This window comes from Pseudorca crassidens, chromosome 16 (genome assembly GCF_039906515.1).
Source record: "Pseudorca crassidens isolate mPseCra1 chromosome 16, mPseCra1.hap1, whole genome shotgun sequence".
Classification (NCBI taxonomy): domain Eukaryota; kingdom Metazoa; phylum Chordata; class Mammalia; order Artiodactyla; family Delphinidae; genus Pseudorca; species Pseudorca crassidens.
The window spans coordinates 30,070,013-30,091,249 of record NC_090311.1 but is presented as its reverse complement, the minus strand read 5'-3'; the positions used below and the strand labels follow the sequence as shown (position 1 = coordinate 30,091,249).

The following is a 21,237-nucleotide window of genomic DNA, read 5'->3' as shown; positions in this document are numbered from 1 at the left end:
TCAGCCCGATGTCAACAGGATCTCCCTCTGCTCAGGATTTTGCTGGTTGAAAGTTAGGAGAGGGCTTTGACAAAGGAGGAAAAGTTTGGATCATTTTCTCCCAGGGCTGTGACCAGTGTTCTACTTACTGAAGGGTAAAATCCCTTCATTACCATAAAAAACTCCCACAGGATAGATTCGCATGAGGAATGCCTTGCCACATGCTTTTTATTCCCTTCTTCTGGGACTTCTGTTAGAAGTGTGATAGGCCTTCTTGCTCTGTCTTCTCTGTCTCTTCCTTTTACTTCTGTATTTTCCCTCTTTAATATCTCTGGGCTATTTTTTTCAGAGCCAGAATTTCTATTTGGTTCTTTTCAAATCTGCAATATCACTTTTTATAGTTTCCAGTTCCCTGTCAGATTTTTAAAGTTTGGCCTTTAATTTCTTTAAACACAGTAAGCGTAGTTGTTTTTAGCTTGCATCTGATAATACCAATACTTCCTGTACTTTTGGGTCTGTTTCTACTGTCTGTTGTTTCCTTGGTTTTTCTCATGGATGTTGGAATACTATCTTGAAGACTTGGATTCAAAATCCAGAAAGTATTTTTATTTGCTTTGCATAAATGCTTGGGGGTGCTACTGTTCTGGAATCACCACAATTCAATTTCAAGGCTGGATATTTCTTGGTAAGAAACCAGGGTGCGGGCTTCCCTGGTGGCGCAGTGGTTGAGAGTCTGCCTGCCGATGCAGGGGACACAGGTTCGTGCCCCGGTCAGGGAGGATCCCACATGCCGCGGAGCGGCTGGGCCCGTGAGCCATGGCCGTTGAGCCTGCGCGTCCAGAGCCTGTGCTCCGCAACGGGAGAGGCCACAACAGTGAGAGGCCCGCGTACCGCAAAAAAAAAAAAAAAAAAAAGAAACCAGGGTGCAAGTCTGTGCGGGGGCTGGTTTATGTCTTCTCCATACCCCACCTGGGGTGTGTAGTTCCACTACTGTGCAGGGTGTGGGTTTCAGAGTTCCCACCTGTGACAGGCTCTGGGTTTTCACTTCTTTCCCTCCAGCCCTGAGGGGACACTCAGAGCCAGCTCCTGCTACAGTACCTGTTTCTCCCGGGCAAGCAAATGTCCTCTGGACAAGAGCAGCTTTGTGGGCTGGGTTTCTCTTTCTGGATTCTTGTCTTCTCCCAGATCTTAGCCCAGCACTTCCTCAGTGGTTTGTCGTCTTTGTCGTTTTCAAGATGTTTTTCCAGTTTTCTGGCTCACCTTCCTTTCACTGTCCTCAGTAGAGAACTGGCCTGAATTACCTTGTCCACCGTGACCAGGAGTTCACATGAAGAATGAGTGACTGTGACCTTCCTACTTGAGAAACAGCAACCCCTGCCTTAGTCACTACAGGAGGCTCTGCTGCCTTCCCGGGCTGATTTTCATCACAAAGAGCCCCACATTGGCCAAGAACACGTCCGTCCTAGTCATGCAGGATGAGTGATGCCATCCTCACGTAGTTACTCTCTTTGCCCCAGTTCTCCTCTTGCCACAAGTAGAAGTAGCAATAGTCAAGGCGTTAGGAGGTTTTGGTTTCAGTCCTGGCTTTGCCACTTGCTCGTTCTTTGCCATGGGTAAGGAAGTTACTTCCTCTTTTAGGTCTTTGCTTTTTTTAAAAAAGAAAAATGTTTATCTGCAACATGGGATTAAGAATCAGACCTCCTCGGAAGATAATGCCTGTGAAGATGCCCAACTTGCTGCTTGACACATTTAGATGCTCAAAAAATGTTTGATGAATGTTCATCTGAACCAGTTACATGACTATATCGATTTAGGGGCAACTACTAGAAAAATCTCCCAAATAACAATAGCTTTAAAAAGAATTTATTTCTCTTTCATGTATCAGATATCTGAAGGCAGGTAGTTCAGGGCTGGGGTGGACTCCACATTCGTCCGGACCTTGGACACCTTCCATCCTACGGCTCCTCCATCCTTAGTGCATTGCCTTGTGGCACAAGGGCGCTGCTCAGCTGCCTCTCAGGCGGCAGGAGGAGGCAGGGCAGGAAAGGGCACACATTCAAGGGGACTTCGCGGCAGTCCCGTACAACACACCTGCTAAACTCCCTGAACTGGACCTGGCATACAGCTTGCACAGAGCTGCTGGGGAAGTGGGGACACGGAATCTCTGAGCTGGGTGGCACTCAGCTGTTTGTAAGTTTCTTTTTCTAAGGAATACGAGGAAAAGGGAAATTGGTAGGCCATTGGCAGTTTCTGCCACAGTGACCTTGAAGGAATCACTTTTCCTTGTTGAACTTCAGTGTCCTCTTCTGTAAAAATTGGTGGTGATGGTTGGGGCACTATTGGCATTTTGGGTGGTGTGATTCTTCACTGTGCAGAACTGTTCTAACGCAGTACAGGGCAATTAACATCTCTGGGCCATGCCTAAGTGCCAGTAGTACCCCCAGGCATTGTGACCACCAAAACAACCCTGCTCTTTTCTAACTGCCCCTTGGGAATAATACTAATCCCTGTTGAAAACCCTTGGACAAGACGATTCTAAAGTCCTAAGAGTGGCATTCTGTGAGAGCCTGTGATTCTATGATTCGATGTCACTTCTATGAAGTGATATAGTAACTTCATGTGTCACGTGGGCAAGTGGAGGGGAGAGGATGAAGATGCAAATGTCTGCTTCTTTAGTTCTCCCCAGCGTTGGGAGGAGAAAGGAATCATTATGCAGCTAGAGCCAAGGTCACTGGCCTCCAGGTGGTCAGAGGACGAGAAAGGACAGAGGAAGGAAGGAGCCAGGACAGAACTTTCCAAGGAATGGCAGGAACCCAGAACACCTGGTCCCACCAGGGGCCCACTGCCCCTCCTAAGGCCCTTTGCCGTGCCCCTGGAGGGAGAGCCATCTCCGGGGAAGCTGGCATGCTGGCCTCCATCTGTCATGATGGCCTCATTAGTGGCTCCCATGTCCATTGGCGGGACCTCATAAGGGGGGCCTGTCTGACCTTTGGGGCAGCAGATGCTACATCTGGCAGGGCTGATCCAAGCCCAAGGGCGCTGCCTCTTCTACCACAGGCTCTCAGCCCTTTCCTGCCCGAGATCCCTGTGAGGGGTGGCAATTAGGTGGACCATGGGGTGCTCAAACCAGTGAGATCTGATGGAGCCAGGGGAGGACGTGTGAGGCTCCAGAGTCATGCTGCCTAGATTCAAACCTGGTTCCCACATTTATTTAACTGTGTGACTTTGGGGGACTTCCCTGGCGTTGTGGTGGTTAGGGCTCTGTGCTTCCACTGCAGGGGGCACAGGTTCGATCCCTGGTCGGGGAGCTAAGATCCCGCATGCTGTGTGGTGCGACCAAAAAATAAGTAAATAAAAAATAAATTTAAAAAATTGTGTGACTTTGGATGAAAGCTTTTTTTCTTGTTTGTTCCCTCATCTGCAAAATGGAAATAATAATAGTTCGTACCTCACAAGGTTGCCATCAGGCTTAAATAAGACAATATGGGTAGAACATGGAGAAGAGTGCCTGGCATACGGTAGGTACTCAGTAAGTGGTAGTCCTTGCTCTTCTGGGTGGAGCCCCACCTCTCTCTTAATTCCTGGCCAGGAGATTCTGATGCACAGAATATGGCTTCCAGGTTTTAAGCAACTTGCCTGAGGTTCCAGAGTCAGCCAAACTTCATGTGCTCCATCACCCCGTGGTGAAGAGACATGCTCCCCAGAGGGAGTGGGGAGTGGACCAGCTGAGGCCACACAGCAAGCAGAGCCAAGCTGGGCTCCACTGAGCCCCCAGCTGCCCTCGGCTGTGCCCAGCACAGTTCTGGAGCTCAGAGGGCCACCTGCTTCCGTGCAGACAGAGATGCAGACGCAGGCTTGCATGCAGCCTTAGAGCACTGCCTTCAGCCTCATCTCAGAACCTGTGCTGGGAGATGGAACTGCCCAGGCCACAGGCAGGGAGGTGTAGAGGGGCCCACGAAGGGCTCCCTTGAGTTAGCCAGCAGTTCAGGACCCGAGTTGCTTGTTGCTAGGGAAGGTGCGGGTATGAATGGAGTGGGTCTTGGAGGGGGGCAGGCAGGGCTGGGTCCTGAAAGCACACGGGAGGCCAACAGAGCCACCGCTCGGAGCACCTCTCCCCTGCTCTACAGCTCGCCATCCTGCCTGCCCTCTGTTCAGCGGCCCTGAGGTGTGGAGAGGGGCGTGAGGACTGTGCTGGGGGCCACGGGGCTTGAGGCAGATGTGTGGGTGTGAGGTCAGGACCCACGCGAGCGCGGTCCTGGGTGTGGCATTCAGCATCCCTGAGCTAACATAATAACTACGGCACTATTGTTATAGAGGTCCATGAATAATGAACGTGCACTAGCAGGGAGAGTAACTATTTTTAGTGCTTTAGTGTTTTTAGTGCTTCCTATGTGCCAGGCATCGTGCCATGTGCTATCTCTGACTGTCTCCTTTAATCCTCTAGTCTTATGAGGAAAGAACTGTCAGTTTTGTTTTCAAAGAGGAAACTGCACTGTGAAGGCCTAAGTGACTAGTTCAAGGTCATGTAGGAGGTAAAGCAGAGGCTTGGACTGCTTTCCGTTGTGTCAACTTGATGGGTTACACACTGGACGAAGATGCCACTTATTAGCTGGGAAACACTTTGTCTCTCTGGATTTCCTTTTGCTCATCAGTAAAATGGTTTTAGACACTTTTATACTGATTATGTCACAGGGTAGTGGTTAGAACTAATTGAATGAGGGATGTGACAAATATTCGTAAGTTCACTCATTATTCAATCAGCGATGATTTATTGAGCCCCAGTCTGGTGCTGGGCACCCTTCTAGGGACCAGAGATACAACAGTAAGCAGAACATGCGAGGTCCTGCCTTGGTTCCCCTCGTGGGATCTAAACTCTAAAATGGGGGTGGGGTAGGGAGACATAACAAACCAGTCAATGAATGAACAAGTATGCTGATTTCTCGTAGTGCTCGGTGCCATGAATTTTAAGACAGGTGATGGGATTCACTCTACTTCAGATGTGTTGGTAGAGAGGGGCCATCTGAACAGGTGACACGTGGAGTTGGAGCCCGTTGATGTAAATAACCAACCATGTAAAGAATGTTATTAAACAATACATTACTAAATAACCAGAGATCACTGAAGAAATCAAAGAGGAAACCAAAAAGTACCTAGAGACAAATGACAATGAAAACATGATGATCCAAAACCTATGGGTTGCAGCAAAAACAGTTCTAAGGGGGAAGTTTATAGCAATATAATCCTACCTCAAGAAACAAGAAAAATCTCAATACAAAAAAAGAAAATTACAGACCAATATCACTGATGAATATAGATGCAAAAATCCTCAACAAAATATTAGCAAACGGAATCCAAGAACACATTAAAAGGATCATACACCATGATCAAGTGGGATTTATCCCAGGATTGCAAGCATTCTTCAATATATGCAATAGATGCCGAAAAAGTTTTTGACAAAATTCAACACCCATTTATGATAAAAATTCTCCAGAAAATGGGCATAGAGGGAAGCTACCTCAACATAATAAAGGCCATATATGACAAACCCACAGCAAACATCATTCTCAATGGTGAAAAACTGAAAGCATTTCCTCTAAGATCAGGAACAAGACAAGGATGTCCACTCTCACCACTATTATTCAACATAGTTTTGGAAGTCCTGGCCACGGCAATCAGAGAAGAAAAAGAAATAAAAGGAATACAAATTAGAAAAGAAGTAAAACTGTCACTGTTTGCAGATGACATGATATTATACATAGAGAATCCTAAAGATCCCACCAGAAAACTGCTAGAGCTAATCAATGAATTTGGTAAAGTTGCAGGATACAAAATTAATGCACAGAAATCTCTTGCATTCCTATAACTAACAACGAAAGATCAGTAAGAGAAATTAAGGGAACAATCCTGTTCACCACTGCAACAAAAATAATAAAATACCTAGGAATAAACCTACCTAAGGAGGTAAAAGACCTGTACTCAGAAAACTATAAGACACTGATGAAAGAAATTAAAGATGATGCCAACAGATGGAGAGATATACCATGTTCTTGGATTGGAAGAATCAATATTGTGAAAATGACTATACTACCCAAAGCAATCTACAGATTCAATGCAATCCCTATCAATTTACCAATGGCATTTTTTACAGAACTAGAACAAAAAATCTTAAAATTTGTATGGAGACACAAAAGACCATGAATAGCCAAAGGAATCTTGAGGGAAAAAAAAGGAGCTGGAGGAATCAGACTCCCTGACTTCAAACTATACTACAAAGCTACAGTAATCAAGACAATATGGTACTGGCACAAAAACAGAAACATAGATCAATGGAACAAGATAGAAAACCCAGAGACAAACCCACGCACCTATGGTCAACTAATCTATAACAAAGGAGGCAAGGATATACAATGGATAAAAGACAGTCTCTTCAATAAGTGGTGCTGGGAAAACTGGACAGCTACATGTAAAAGAATGAAATTAGAACACTCCCTAACACCATACATAAAAGTAAACTCAAAATGGATTAAAGACCTAAATGTAAGACCGGACACTATAAAACTCTTAGAGGAAAAGAGGAAGAATACTCTTTGACATAAATCACAGCAAGATCTTTGGTTTTTTTTTTTTTTTTTTTCTTTTTTGCGGTACACGGGCCTCTCACTGTTGTGGCTTCTCCCGTTGCGGAGCACAGGCTCCAGACACGCAGGCTCAGCAGCCATGGCCCACGGGCCCAGCCGCTCCATGGCATGTGGGATCTTCCCGGACCGGGCACGAACCCGTGTCCCCTGCATCGGCAGGTGGACTCTCAACCACTGCACCACCAGGGAAGCCCAGCAAGATCTTTTTTGATCCACCTCCTACAGTAATGGAAATAAAACCAAAAATAAACAAATGGGACCTACTGAAACTTAAAAGCTTTTGCACAGCAAAGGAGACTACAAACAAGACGAAAAGGCAAACCTCAGAATGGGAGAAAATATTTGCAAACAAATAAACGGACTCAGGATTAATCTCCAAAATATATAAACAGCTCATGCAGCTCAATATTAAAAAAACAAACAACCCAATCTAAAAAGTGGGCAGAAGACCTTAATAGACATTTCTCCAAAGAAGACATACAGATGGCCAAGAAGCACAGGAAAAGATGCTCAACATCAGTAATTATTAGAGAAGTGCAAATCAAAACTACAATGAGGTATTACCTCACACCAGTTAGAATGGGCATCATCAGAAAATCTACAAACAGCAAAAGCTGAGGGTGTGGAGAAAAGGGAACCATCTTGCACTGTTGGTGGGAATGTAAATTGATACAGCCACTATGGAGAACAGTATGGAGTTTCCTTAAAAAGCTAAAAATAGAATTACCATGTGACACAGCAATCCCACTACTGGGCATATACCCTGAGAAAACCATAATTCAAAAAGACACATGCAGCCCAATGTTCATTGCAGCACTATTTACAATAGCTAGGTCATGGAAGCAACCTAAATGCCCATTGACAGACGAATGGATAAAGAAGATGTGGTACATATATACAATGGAATATTACTCAGCCATAAAAAGGAACGAAATTGGGTCATTTGCAGAGATGTGGGTGGACCTAGAGACTGTCATACAGAGTGAAGTAAGTCAGAAAGAGAAAAACAAACATCGTATATTAACACGTATATGTGGAATCTAGAAAAATGGTACAGATGAAGCAGTTTGCAAGGAAGAAATAGAGACACGGATGTAGAGAACAAACGTATGGATACCAAGGGGGGAAAGCGGTGGTGGTGGTGGGATGAATTGGGAGCTTGAGATTGACATGTATACACTAATATGTATAAAATGGATAATTAATTAAAAAATTTAAAAAGTACCATTTCCATGCCTGCTTTTTGGAAAAGAGAAAAAAATAAAATAAAAAACAACCCTACTAGTGTACAAATGTAAGCCAATCATGGAATGAAAAGAGAAGATGCTGTAAAATGATGTTCCTGGGCAGTGAATTTGTTTTCACCTTTTAGAAATTAACTTTTATCAAAATGATTTATGCACGTGGTTTCAAAAACCACATAGTAGTTCAACCCTTCTATGGCAATAGCACTGGTTAACCCCCATTTTCCACCAGCCCTACATGGGGTGCAAAAAAAAAATGTCACCCATGAGGGGTGGCGAGGAAGTTCTGGCTGGTGGCTGGAGCGCCGTAAGTGGAGGGGGGAGCAGTGTGAGGGGAGCCGGAGGTCAGGCAGAGGCTGGCTGTGGGAGCCCTGTGGGCACTGGCAGGGAGCTTGGATTTTACTCTCACGGTAATGGGAACCCGGCTGGCTGTTGATACAGTTCAATGGCTTGATGATGTTGGGCTGACATTCTGCCACTCTTCAACCTGTGCCCACTGGTTGTAAGTGGCTGCGGCCACTCCAGGCATCACATCTACATACAAGGCAGATTCTGCTTACTACTTCTTTTCTTTTAATGTGGGCCTTTTTTTTTTTTTAGTCTTTATTGAATCTGTTACAATATTGCTTCTGGTTTTTTTTTTTTTATGTTTTGGCTTTTTGGCTACCGGGCACATGGGATCTTAGCTCCCTGATGAGGGATCGAAACCCGCACCCCTTACACTGGAAGGCTAAGTCCTAACCACAGGACCGCCAGGGAAGTCCCATGATTTTGCTTACTTCTGACTAATCAGAATGGTTCTTAGCTGCAAGGGAGACTAGAAAAGGAGTCTGGTATAGGAATGAGTTTCTCCGACCCAAGACTGGAGGCAGGAAGGAGAGCTGGGGCTTGAGGTGGGGCGTGGTCTGCTGCACAGGTGCTTCTCTGTCACACACGGGCATAGGATGGTCTGGGCTGGGCCTGAGGTTCTGCATCTCAAACGAGCTCTCCAGAGATGCTGATGTGGCTGGTCTGTTGCCCACACTTCCAGGAGCATATGGGTAGACACCACTGGAGATCTTTAAAAATTATTTATTTATTTATTTATTTATGGCTGTGTTGGGTCTTCATTGCTGCGTGCAGGCTTTCTCTAGTTGCGGCGAGTGGGGGGCTACTCTTTGTTGTGGTGCGCGGGCTTCTCATTGCAGTGGCTTCTCTTGTTGCGGAGCACGGGCTCTAGGGCGCGTGGGCTTCAGTAGCTGTGACATGTGGGCTCAGTAGCTGTGGTGCACGGGCTCTCGAGTGCAGGCTCAGTAGTTGTGGTGCACAGGCTTAGTTGCTCTGCGGCATGTGGGATCTTCCCGGACCAGGGCTCGAACGCGTGTCTCCTGTATTAGCAGGTGGATTCTTAACCACAGCACCACCAGGGAAGCCCCACTGGAGAGTTTTAAGTAAGAGAGTAGTTACCTGATTTCTGTGGTTCTGTGGAGAATGCCGTGTAGGGGACAAGAGGGGACACTGGGAGGCTAGTTAAGAAGCCAAAAATCATGGTCACTTGGGTTAAGGTGGTGGCAGGGGATATGACTCTGGTGGGTGTTTACATTTTTTTTAATTTAGAAAATTGTGGTAAAATACACTTAAATTTTATTATTTTAACCATTTTTAAGTGTACAACTCAGTGGTATTATATACATTCCCAATGTTGTGCAACCATCACCACCATCCACTTCCAGAACATTCTCATCATTTCAAACAGAGACTCTGTACCCATTAAATAATAACTCCCCCTTCCTCCCCCTGTCCCAGTCTCTGGTAACCTCTATTTTAGTTTGTTTCTATGTATTTGACTGTTCTCGGATAATTCATATAAGTAGAATCATATATTAGTTGTCGTTTTGCATCTGGCTTATTTCAGTTAGCATAATGTCTTCAAGGCTCATCCACATTGTAGCTTGTATTAGAACTTCATTCCTTTTTACAGTTAAATAATATTAACTGTATTAATTCCTTTTTATTCCATTCCTTTTTAGAGTTAAATAATATTCCATCCTATGGATAGTATGCATTTTGTTCATTCATTCATCTGTTGGTGGGTATCTGGATCATTTCCACCTTTTGTCTATTGTGAAGAATGCTGCAACACACACGGGTGTGCAAGTATCTGTTGGAGTCCAGTGGTTGGTTTTGAGATATGTTTTGGAGCCAGACCATCAGAACTTGCTGATAGTAGGAAGGAAAGGCAGGGATAGAATTAAGAATGACTCCTGGTGATGGTGTCATTTACAAAGATGGGGAAGAAGTTGTAGAGTGCTCTGCAAACATCGGGTAGTATCATTATTTTCTTTAGAATTGTTCTGAGGGGTTATCAGCTATGAAATTGCCAGTAAAGAAACCAAAACATCACTTTTGTAAGACAGACATCTAGGGCCTGGGAACTTAAATCAGGACTTGGCAAACGATGGCCCACAGACCAAATCCAGCCCACCACCTGGTCTTATATAAGAGCTAAGAGAGCTAAGAATAGGTTTCACAGTTTTAAATATAAATGTGAAAAAAGACCATGTAGCCCTTTAGCTGACAGTTGTTCAATTTTGCCTCTTGGCTTGCATAGCCTAAAATATTTACTGTCTGGCCCTTTACAGAAGAAGTTTGCCGACCCCTGGCCTAAATTAACTGGTTTGGCTCAGACTGAAGAGATGTGCTCAGTGGAAATAAAAAAGCAAAGCAAAACCAAATTCCCCCTCACCCCTGCTGACCTACTTCTGCAGTTTGTTTTTTTCCTTTCCCAAGAGTATGTGCTGATTGTACATACAGTAAATCATCCCACCGCTCCGAGTTCCACCCTCTGCAGGTCACTGCAGTTACCAGCTGCAGTCAGTTGTGACCCTGAAGCTGATTAATGCCAGCGCAGTGCTGTTTATCAGGAACAAGTGATTTATTTTAGCATCCAAATTTTAAATGGTGTCTATGCTTCCCAGGAAGCTGTCTGGTTTAGAAAATTGCCTATAATAAATGCATGCAATAAATCCATTGTTTTGAACCTAAAGAAAGATATTCAAGTTTTATAAGAGAGAATCAGTTTCTCCTCATCTTCACCAAATACGTGTTGTGTATGTAAATAATTTAAAACAATGGTTTGAATGGGTGCTAAATTACCAGCTTTCCAAAATGCAATCACGGCTCTTATTTTTCCAATTAATCATGGAAAAAAATCCATTTGCTGGTGTGTCCCTAGTGAGGCCTCCTAAAATATCCAAGATTCCATGGTGCTTACTCAGTCCAATGTGTTCGGTCGAGCCTTGAAGTGCTACATGGGAAGACGTCTGGAGAGGGTGACCTGTCCACTCATGAGCCCCAGCTTTCAGGGTTTTAACTGTCGGCCCCAGTCCCGGATGGTCCTGCACTTCCTCACCTGATTGCTCAGGGATGCTGTGGCCTGGCTCTCGGGGAGTTTGGGGCTGCTCATTCTTGAGCTCCCGAAGTTTTAATTCTTTCAGTTCAGGTTCACTCAGTGCCCGAGGGGCTGGGTCCTAAGAAGGAGTCAGCTTCAGCCCCAAGCTGTGCCCCTTTTTTGACGCCAGAGCCCAGCATTAGGAGTAGATGCAGGGCATGCACAGGCCCCCACTCTTTGGAGACCGTGCTGTGTTTTCTAGCAAGTTGCTCTCAGCCAACATCAAACCTCTTCACCGGAGAGCTTCCCACAACATCCCTCTTTGAGGGTTCAGGGCTTGCGCCGGAGACTTTTGTGGCCCTTTGCAAATTTAGCCCCCTGTTCCTCAGTACTCACTTCTGCATACCAAGGGAGATTGGGAGCAGTGGTCTTTGGCCGGTTGTGGGAAGTTCTGGGCAATGAATGTCTACTTGCCTCAGCGTTGCATAAGCAAGAGGGTCTCCTGGGACTCTGCCCTCCACTGAGAATATTGGTCCAGGGGCGATTTGCTGGTTCACTTGGTGGAAGTGGCTGGCAGCTTCTGTCTTGCAAAGTTCATTCATTCATTCAACAAATGTTTACACTGCATCTCTTACATGCTGGCTACTGTCCTAGGCGCTGGAGACACACCAGTGAGCAAAACAGACAAAGCTCCCTGCCCTCATGAGGCTATATGGGCATGCATTCAGTTCTGCTCTAGAGTGCAGCATGGTGATGGGGGGCCCAGAGGTGGGAGGAAAGATTGCTGTGTGCCTGTGTGTCCAGGTCGCTGGGAAAGGCTTCACATGAGAAGAGATATTGGCTGGGGTCTTGAATGCTGAGTGGGATTTGCCGGAGCACACAGCGGAACAGAACTGGGGAACAGAATTCCCCGTTTTTTGCAAATAAATCAGCTCCAGGAGGAGCCACTCAGAAGAAAAGGTACCTGTAGGCTAGGCTGGGGCCACTGAGGGACTTTGAGTGCTGTGCCAGAGGGTGTAGACTCTGCATTTGTAGCCTCATTTTCAGGGTCCCCAGCAGCGAGCAACTCTAGGGGAGCCTTTCACAGGGACTTCAAGATGAGTGGCGCCCCCTACAGTTGGGTCCTGCCACTCTTCCCTTCCACTCTTCCGTGGTCATGGTCTCCCCCAAGTCTCCAGCCAAGGGCTGGCTGGGTGGGTGCCTTTTGGAGTGCACCCTGATATGCTATCTTATCCCCGACCTTTCTAGCGATCACATTGAATAACTTGTCTCCTCCCTAGGTGCCTGTGTGCCACACCTCCTGATTTAGGACCAGAATGCATTAGCACCTGTTTTGTTTTCTCTCTGAGTACTGTCAAGGCGCCAGGTTCTCTGTGCCTATCTTTCTCAGCATAAAGTTCTCCTTTGGATACAGTGATTTTAACTGTGGGCTTAGCCCCACCTTGGGGCTCTGAGACAGCAGCAGGTGGAAGTTTGGGCCAGGTGTCCTCAAGTTTGGTCCTTGGAGCCTGCATCATCCTGCTGGAATGCAGAATCTCCTCAGATCTACTGAACTGGAATCTCCAGGGTGGGGTCTCGGTCAGCTTTTTGGACATGCCCCCCCAAGTTGTTCTTATGCATGTAAGAGAAATGCTCCTTAACATTCTGGGGAGCTGGGGCTAGGTTTCCTTGATTGGATTTCATGCACTTAGCACCCAGAGACAGTGGGACCTTGGCTCAGCTGGCCTCTGCCTGGTACTGCCGGGTCTCCTGAGTTACTACCCTCGAGGCTGCTGTTCCTGGTGGAGAGGGTGAATCTTTCTTCCTTAAAGCTGCATCTCCCTCTCTGGGATTTCCACCCTCTGGATCACACCAAGCAAGCTGAATGCTTCTCCCAGATGCCTCTCTTCAGAGATCTGAAGGCTGCTGTCATGTCAAGATCCTTGGTGTTTTGGACCAGTCTTTCTTATTTATTTATTTATTTATTTGGTTGTGTGGGGTCTTAGTTGCTACAGGCGGTCTCCTTAGTTGCGGCTTGCCAGCTCCTTAGTTGCGGCATTCCAACTCTTAGTTGCGGCATGTGGGATCTAGTTCCCTGACCAGGGATCAAACCTGGGCCCCCTGCATTGGGAGCGCAGAGTCTTATCCACTGCGCCACCAGGGAAGTCCCTTGGACCAGTCTTTATTGTGATCTCTAGACACGCTGCTCTCCTGCGTGCTCTCATGAATGATGACTGTGTGCTCTGAACTTTCTCTGTATTCTCATTTTCTCTTCCCAACATCCTGATAAGTTTGCCTTTATTATCCCCATTTCACAGGTGAGGAAATATAGGCCCAAAGAGGCCAAGAAACTTTCCTAAGGTTACATGACTAGTTTGTGCCAGAACTAGGATTTGAACCCAAGGGCAACTAGAACACCAAAAACCAGAGCTCTGTTACGATCCCCATTTTACAGATGGGGAAATGGAGGGATCTGCCTAAATCACACAGCAGGAAGTGGTAGAGCTGCGCTATGACCCGAGAGCCTGCATTCTTCATCATTATGCCCAAGCCTGCCTTCCCACACAATCATCATGCCTGTATCAGAACCTCCGCTGCTTAACACAGGGGATGATGGGCACTTAGGAAGCCGCCCAGAGAAACGCTGGTTAATATAATTATTGAAACTATTCTTAGAGCTTGACACTGCTCACACGTTATACAACATTATGTATTATATATATTTTATATACATTTATATATTTATGGACAAATATATATTATGTCAAAGGAAATACATTTCCAAACTTGAAATAACTATAAGATAACTGAAATTGCTACTGTTGGGTGGAGGAGGGTATTTCAAACCATCTCTGGGAGTGACGGATACTGTTCAATACACCCAGTGCTTACTGAGCACCTATCACGTGCCTAGAAGGAGAGGCCCCTGTGTCAGACCTACAGCTGTTTACTCACAGTCAAACCCCTTCCTTGCAGCCTGACTCAGATTTGGTTCAGGTACTGGGCGGCCATGTGCTTCATGACCCCTTCCCCAGCCCCAAAGGCCAAATGTTAATAAGCCCAAACCAGCCATTCTTACCCCTGACAGAATGTTAGCATCACCCAGAGAGGTTTTAAAAGTGAGGAGAGCTCCAGACCACAGTTATGTCAGACACTGTCAAGGTGTGTGTGTGGGCCCCCCAGGTGCACTCAGGGCCAGGTCTAAAGCAGTCATGATCATTCCAGTCTTCTTGCTAGCGGTTGTCTTAGGTCTGGGTGTGGGATACAATGCTGGCCAATGAGACATCAGGAGAAGCGTGTGTGGGGGGATGTAAAGGGAGAAACTCTCTGCTCTTAATACTTCACTTCTGATGCTTCTGGTCGCCCAATATGTGAGGGCTTTTCCTACACCAAGCAATTCTGTGACACCAGCTGGGTGTTGTCCAATTCAGTTCAGTTCTGATACTATCTACCTGGAGTTAGCGTCAGATTCCACAGGTTAAGGGCTCAGTCCCATGAGAGTGTCCCTCTCCTCCCAACCCCAACTTCGGACACCAACTGCAAGTCCAGGTTGTTACCTGTGCTTCTAACTCACTCTCTATAAGTTGCAGGTTCCCATGACTCTCTCCTTGAGTTCAATTAATTGCCTAGAATGGCTCACAGAACTCAGGAAAAGTTTACTTATGAGATCACCAGTTTAATATAAAAGGATACAACTCAAGAACAGCCAGGTGGAAGAGAAGCATAGGGCGAGGTGTCGGGGAAGGGACGCCCTCTGGGTGTGCCACCCTCCGAGCACCTCTACATGTTCACCACCTAGAAGTTCTCTGAGCCCCTTCAGTTAGGACATTTTTAAATGGAGGCCTCATCACATAGACGTGATTGATTAAACCATCAGCCACGGGCGATTGAACTCAGTCCCCAGCTCCTCTCCCCTCCCAGGAGGCTGAGTGCGGGGACTGAAAGTTCCACATCTCTAATCACATAATTGCTTCCCCTTGGCAACCAGCCCCCATCCTGTGGTTGCTGATCTAGGGGTTTTCCAAAAATTCACATAAATTCAGGTGTGGTTGAAAGGACCTTGTTATGAATAACAAAAGATTCTCTTTTCACCTTATGGCTCTTATCACTTAGGAAATTCTGAGGGTATAATGAGCTCTGTGCCAGGAACAGGGATGAAGACCAAATATATATTTTTTGCTGTAAATCACAATATCACGGGGGAGCACCAGGGAACATTTTAATGGCTCTCCAGACAAGGGATGCAAGGGTCACTTCCTGTCTTTGGATGATATGGTGTGAGCATGGACTGCTTGTCACTGTTGCAGGCCTCTTATGACCATGTGGATAAAGTCAAGAGAATACCAGGGGGACTTCCCTGGGGGTGCAGTGGTTAAGAGTCTGCCTGCCAATTCAGGGGACACGGGTTCGAACCCTGGTCTGGGAAGATCCCACATGCTGTGGAGCAACTAAGCCGCGAGCCACAACTACTGAGCCCGACTGCTGCAACTACTGAAGCCTGCGCGTCTAGAGCCCATGCTCCACAACAAGACAAGCCACCGCAATGAGAAGCCTGTGCACGGCAACAAAGAGTAGCCCTCACTCGCCGCAACTAGAGAAAGCCCGCACGCAGCAATGAAGACCCAATGCAGCTAAAAAAAAGAGAGGGGCTTCCCTGGTGGCACAGTGGTTAAGAATCTGCCTGTCAATGCAGGGGACACAGGTTCGAGCCCTGTTCTGGGAAGATCCCACATGCCGCGGAGCAACTAAGCCCGTGCGCCACAACTACGGAGCCTGCACTCTAGAGCCCGCGAGCCACAACTCCTGAGCCCACGTGCCACAACTACTGAAGCCTGCACACCTAGAGCCCACGCTCTGCAACAAGAGAAGCCACCACAATGAGAAGCCTGCACACAGCAATGAAGAGCGGCCCCTGCTCGCAACTACAGAAAGCGCATGCACAGCAATGAAGACCCAACACAGCCAAAACCAAAATAAATAAATAAATAAATCTTAAAAAAAAAAAAAAAAGAGAGAGAATACCAGGGAAGCTGACCCAAAGCCCTGTTTTTGTCCAGCCACTAAATTAACATGATCTGGAAGACGCTTGCCTCCAGGCTAACTCTTGTATGAGATAATAAGTGACCTTATTATGGGAGCTACTTTAGCTGGGCATTCTGTTACTTGCAGCTAGCAGCATTCCTAGTTGTTATGGTCCCTAAAGAGCTTACAGGGCTACTGGGGAGACAGGGCAGGGAGCACACTCAGGGAACGTTTGGTCACCGTATGGCAGCAATAAGTAACTGAGCACCAAGCAGGCTGTTACAGGCACTGCAATGTGGGAAAGAAGGACAGGATTGGTGGGAACTGCCAGGTTTGGGAAGAGTTCATGGAGAAGGAGGCGGGAAGGTGGCGAGTGGGTAGACTTGAGATTACAGAGGTGAGTCCGAACTTGGGCTTTGAAACCTGCCTCTACGGCTCACCAGCAGGGAGACTTTAGAGACCAAGAGTGACTTTACCTCTCTCGGCCTCAGTTTCTCAGCTCTTAAGTGGGGATGATAATAGGGCCTAAATCATGGGGTTTTGTGAGGATTTGAAAAGACACTTAGCACTGTGTGTGGCCCACGGCAGGCCCCCAAGTGAAAGCCATTGTGATGACTATTCCTGAGGCATGAGTCACTGTCAGAACGCTGGTTGCAGCCACACTCCTGCCACAAGTTCTGAACCAGCCAAAGCGCTTTCCTCCCTCTGCAGGTCTGGGCTCCCCTGCCGCAGGTGGGGATGAAGAAGAAACTTGCCGGCAAAGCAGCTCTTCCTTCAGGGACGCTTCTATTTCTTTTTGCTTGTGCTGTGCCTTTGTTCTCCATGGTCTGGATTTCAGGGCTCGGCTCTTCCCCTGAGCCCAGATTTCCCCCTTCACACAGATCCTGAATTGGTCTCCAGGCCTGTGGCTTTTTTCTGGCCATGAATTTGGACTCCTTTGTCTTGCAGATCTATTAATGTTTTTTCTTAATTTAATTTTAATTAATTAATTAATTTGGGCTGTACCGGTTCTTGGTTGTGGCGTGCATGTGGGATCTAGTTCCCTGACCAGGGACTGAACCCGGGCCCCCTGCATCGGGAGCACGGACTCTTACCCACTGGACCACCAGGGAAGTCCCTGTCTTGCAGATCTGGAGGTATCCCTTCTGACCTGCCCCAGTTGGCTGCCCTGAGGATAAAGCCTCCCTGCTGATGAACTGGCTCACAGGTTGCTGTGAGCCTCCAACTTCTCCCCCAGAGTACCCCTGACAACAGAGGAGTGTGAACACTGTTTGAGTCCGCCACAGTGAGAAATGTATCTGAAGCCTCATGTCTGATCTTCAATTCATGTGGATTTTGCAGCTTACTTCCTGACTTTAACAGGTCATTTATAGTAGAAAAAGTTTACAATAACTAACCATTAGGAAAGAATACAAAGAACTTCCATAGCTGCCCTATTAATTAATGCATGGACTACAGTTGCAATGAGTCTAGCTGTTTTTTAGTTTTGAACTGAATTAGAAAGAGAGAAGGTCAGCTTCTTTCCTCTGTCCAAGGTTACAATATGTCAAAACCCCAGACCCCTGTAACTCTGTGGTTGTGAAAGGCAACAGTTCTTCGTGCACTAGCTTTGGGTAATCACCGATGAGAGACACCTGGAGTACCATCAAAGCCATGGGCCGGTGTAGCAGGTTCAGGCTTCTGTTGATGGTAGGCCACGTAGCCCAGGAAACGCCAAGAAATTGTTCCTTGGCCTGGTGATGCCATTGAGCTTTGCTTCTTGCTGCCTTCCAGGTCCTTGTCTGGCCTGCCCCTGCTTCTTATCAGGTCTCATCCATGTGACTTGAATTCTGCAACTGGTGTCTGTCTGCCTCTGCCCTTTGTGTCAGATAGGTTACGTGTAACAAAAGACCTAAACAGACTGTGGCTAAATCATTATGACACTGAATTATCTCAATATGAAGTCTGGATTTCTTCCTGGAGGATTCACAACTCATGGAGCATGATTCCTAGATGTCCGGCCATTAGGACAGAAAACAGCGTTTGCCAAGGTGTGCAACCTGCAAAGAGGGGTGCAGAAGATGGCTGTGCCTCTCACGTATGCTGATCTTGGCAAATCTGCCAGGGATGTCTTCACCAAGGGCTATGGGTTTGGCTTAACAAAACTTGATTTGAAAACAAAATCTGAGAATGGACTGGAATTTACAAGCTCAGGTTCAGCCGACACCGAGACCACCAAAGTGACGGACAGTCTGGAAACCAAGTACAGATGGACCGAATATGGTCTGACGTTTACGGAGAAATGGAACACTAACAACACACTAGGCATGGAGATTACTGTGGAAGATCAGTTTGCACGTGGCCTGAAGCTGACCTTCAATTCATCCTTCTCTCCAAACACTGGGAAAAAAAAAAAGCTAAAATCAAGACAGGGTACAAGCGGGAACATATCAACCTGGGCTGTGGTGTGGATTTCGACATTGCCGGCCCTTCCATCCGGGGTGCTCTGGTGCTGGGTTATGAGGGCTGGCTGGCTGGCTACCAGATGAATTTTGAGACTGCAAAGTCTTGAGTGACCCAGAGCAATTTTGCAGTTGGCTACAAGACCGGTGAGTTCCAGCTTCACACTAATATAAATGATGGGACAGAGTTTGGTGGCTCCATTTATCAGAAGGTGAACAAGAAGTTGGAGACTGCTGTTAATCTAGCCTGGACAGCGGGAGACAGTAACACTCGCTTCAGAATAGCAGCCAATTTCCAGATCGACCCTGACGCCTGCTTCTTGGCTAAAGTGAACAACTCCAGCCTCATAGGGTTAGGGTACTCAGACCCTAAAGCCAGGTATCAAACTGACACTGTCAGCTCTGCTGGATGGCAAGAATGTCAACGCTGGTGGCCACAAGCTTGGTCTAGGACTGGAGTTTCAAGCATAAATGAATACTGTACAATCGTTTAATATTAAACTATTTTTCAGCATAGCTACCTTCAGAATTTAGTGTACCTTTTAATGTTGTATGTCTGGGATGCAAGTATCGCTAAGTATCATGCTAGACTTCCAGGTTAAAGATGATTCAGCTGTAGGGTGTTACCCTTTCAGAGGTACAGAAGAAACCCAATTTCAAAAAAGGTCCTTTCAGCTGTAGACTTGAGGGGGCGCTTGCTGGCCCCTCTAGAGATGTCAGGCTCCTTTTTTACCTAGAAATGGCTGCAAGTGGAAGTTGATAATTTGCAGGCATTTTGTAATTTGTAAATTCGTATTGAGTAAATGAATGAAATTGTGACTTCCTGAGAATTGAACCTTGGTTTCCTATCCTGATTGAGGAGAGGCTGTTGGATGGTGTACACAAACTCATCTGAAAGGGACTTTTTTAGGCAGGGACTTTTCCCACCCCAATCCGTCACCTCTTTTACACCAAAAGTAGTCTGCAGGGTGTGGTAGCTGTTTCTTCTGTGCCATTTTGGGGTGGAGAAGGTGGATGTGATGAAGCCAATAATTCAGGACTTAATTGTGTTTTTTCTCATGTTGTGTTTTTTTTTGCCCTTGCACCAGAGTATGAAATAGCTTCTAAGAGCTCCAGGTGCAAGCTGGGAGGAGTCTGTGTGACTGTAATCACATGGTGACAACACTCAGAATCTGAATTGAACTTCTCTTGTACTCTCGCCACTCAGTTTATTTTTTAGCAGTTTAATGGGTACATTTTAGAGTCTTCCATTTTGTGTGGAATTAGTTCCTCCCCTTCAAATGCTGTAATTAACATCACTTAAAATAAAACTTGAATAAAATATTGAAACCTTAAAAAAAAAATGAAGTCTGATCCAGAGTTGATGAGCAGCTCAAAAATGTCAGCAAGGACCAGGCGCTATTGATCTCTCTGTTCAGCCATATTCACTGTGCTTGCTTTTCTTAAGCTTATTACCTTTTGATGGCAAGATGGCTGCCACAGCTCCAGCCATCATGTCCTCACACAAGCACATTCCTGGCAGGAAGGAGGAGGAAGGGGTAGTTTCTCCCATTAAGGGGTAGTTTCTAACTCTTTAATCAGGAAGCAAGAAGCCTTTCAGCAGATTTGTCTTTATGTCTCATTGGCTAGAATGGTATCCTGACTACAAAGGAAACCGGGAAAGTGAGAATCTAGGAAAAGCAAATGAAATTACTGTGTTGGCTTTAGCCTAATCATGATTCATCTCCTGGGGCTAGAAAAAAACCAGGGTCTGTGGTGAGGAGAAGGGGCAGATGGCTTTAGGGTAACACTAACAGTATCCTCCAGTCTTTCTAATTTCCCGTGTCACCATCAACCTACTGGCTCAAACTGTCTGGTCCACCCCCTGCCTGTCTGAGGAGAAAGAATGGAACACCTCCATTGGGGTTTGTTATTAAATCTGTCAAAGGGAAGAGATGTCCTCTTTCAACAAATCTCATAGAATTGCACTCTTTGCCAGGCCTGAGCAAGACAGAGATAGCTCTCACCTCAACACATCTCAAGACTGCTGACTCTTGAGAACAGAGATTTTTCTTAAGAAAAAGCTGATCATTAATTAGCTCTCCCACACAATTATTCCCCAAATTAAGTTTGGGTACAGTGACTATCTCTAATTGGCTATTGTTATAGACAGAGAATCCACACGTCTGCATTGCTTTCAAATGCAGCATGGTCTAGGAGGGGCATGTGCAGAAGCAAGGGCACAGACCTGGTAACTCCTGCCAAGATTTGAGTCTTGGCATGGCCAATGTGACCTTGGGCAAGTCCTTGAACTTCCCGGGGCCTCTGTTTGTTCCACTCTAAGTCTGAGACCTAACAGCAACCCCCAGGGTTGCGGTGAGGATGAACTGGGACAACTGAAGCCAAAGGACTTGAAAGGGAGAAGGCTGTGGTACTCTAAAGCTGCAGTCACTTCTTGCCTTCACCATGAGCACATTTTCAATTACGTATTTGCACTTGAAATTGGCCACCTGCTGGCTGACTAACTTAGAAATCAGTTCCATGGCTCATTTGGGAGCAAGGCTCTTACACCTCGTTGGCCTTCT

General features: G+C 46.3%; 1 protein-coding gene and 1 pseudogene across 1 annotated transcript in view; both read left to right on the top strand.

Moving 5' to 3' along the window:
- The window catches only part of ZFYVE27 (zinc finger FYVE-type containing 27), a 99,638-nt gene that overhangs the window by 55,325 nt on the left and 23,076 nt on the right, over positions 1 to 21,237 (top strand). The gene's annotated exons all lie outside the window — the stretch shown is intronic.
- LOC137208917 (non-selective voltage-gated ion channel VDAC1-like) lies at positions 17,876 to 20,016 on the top strand (annotated as a pseudogene).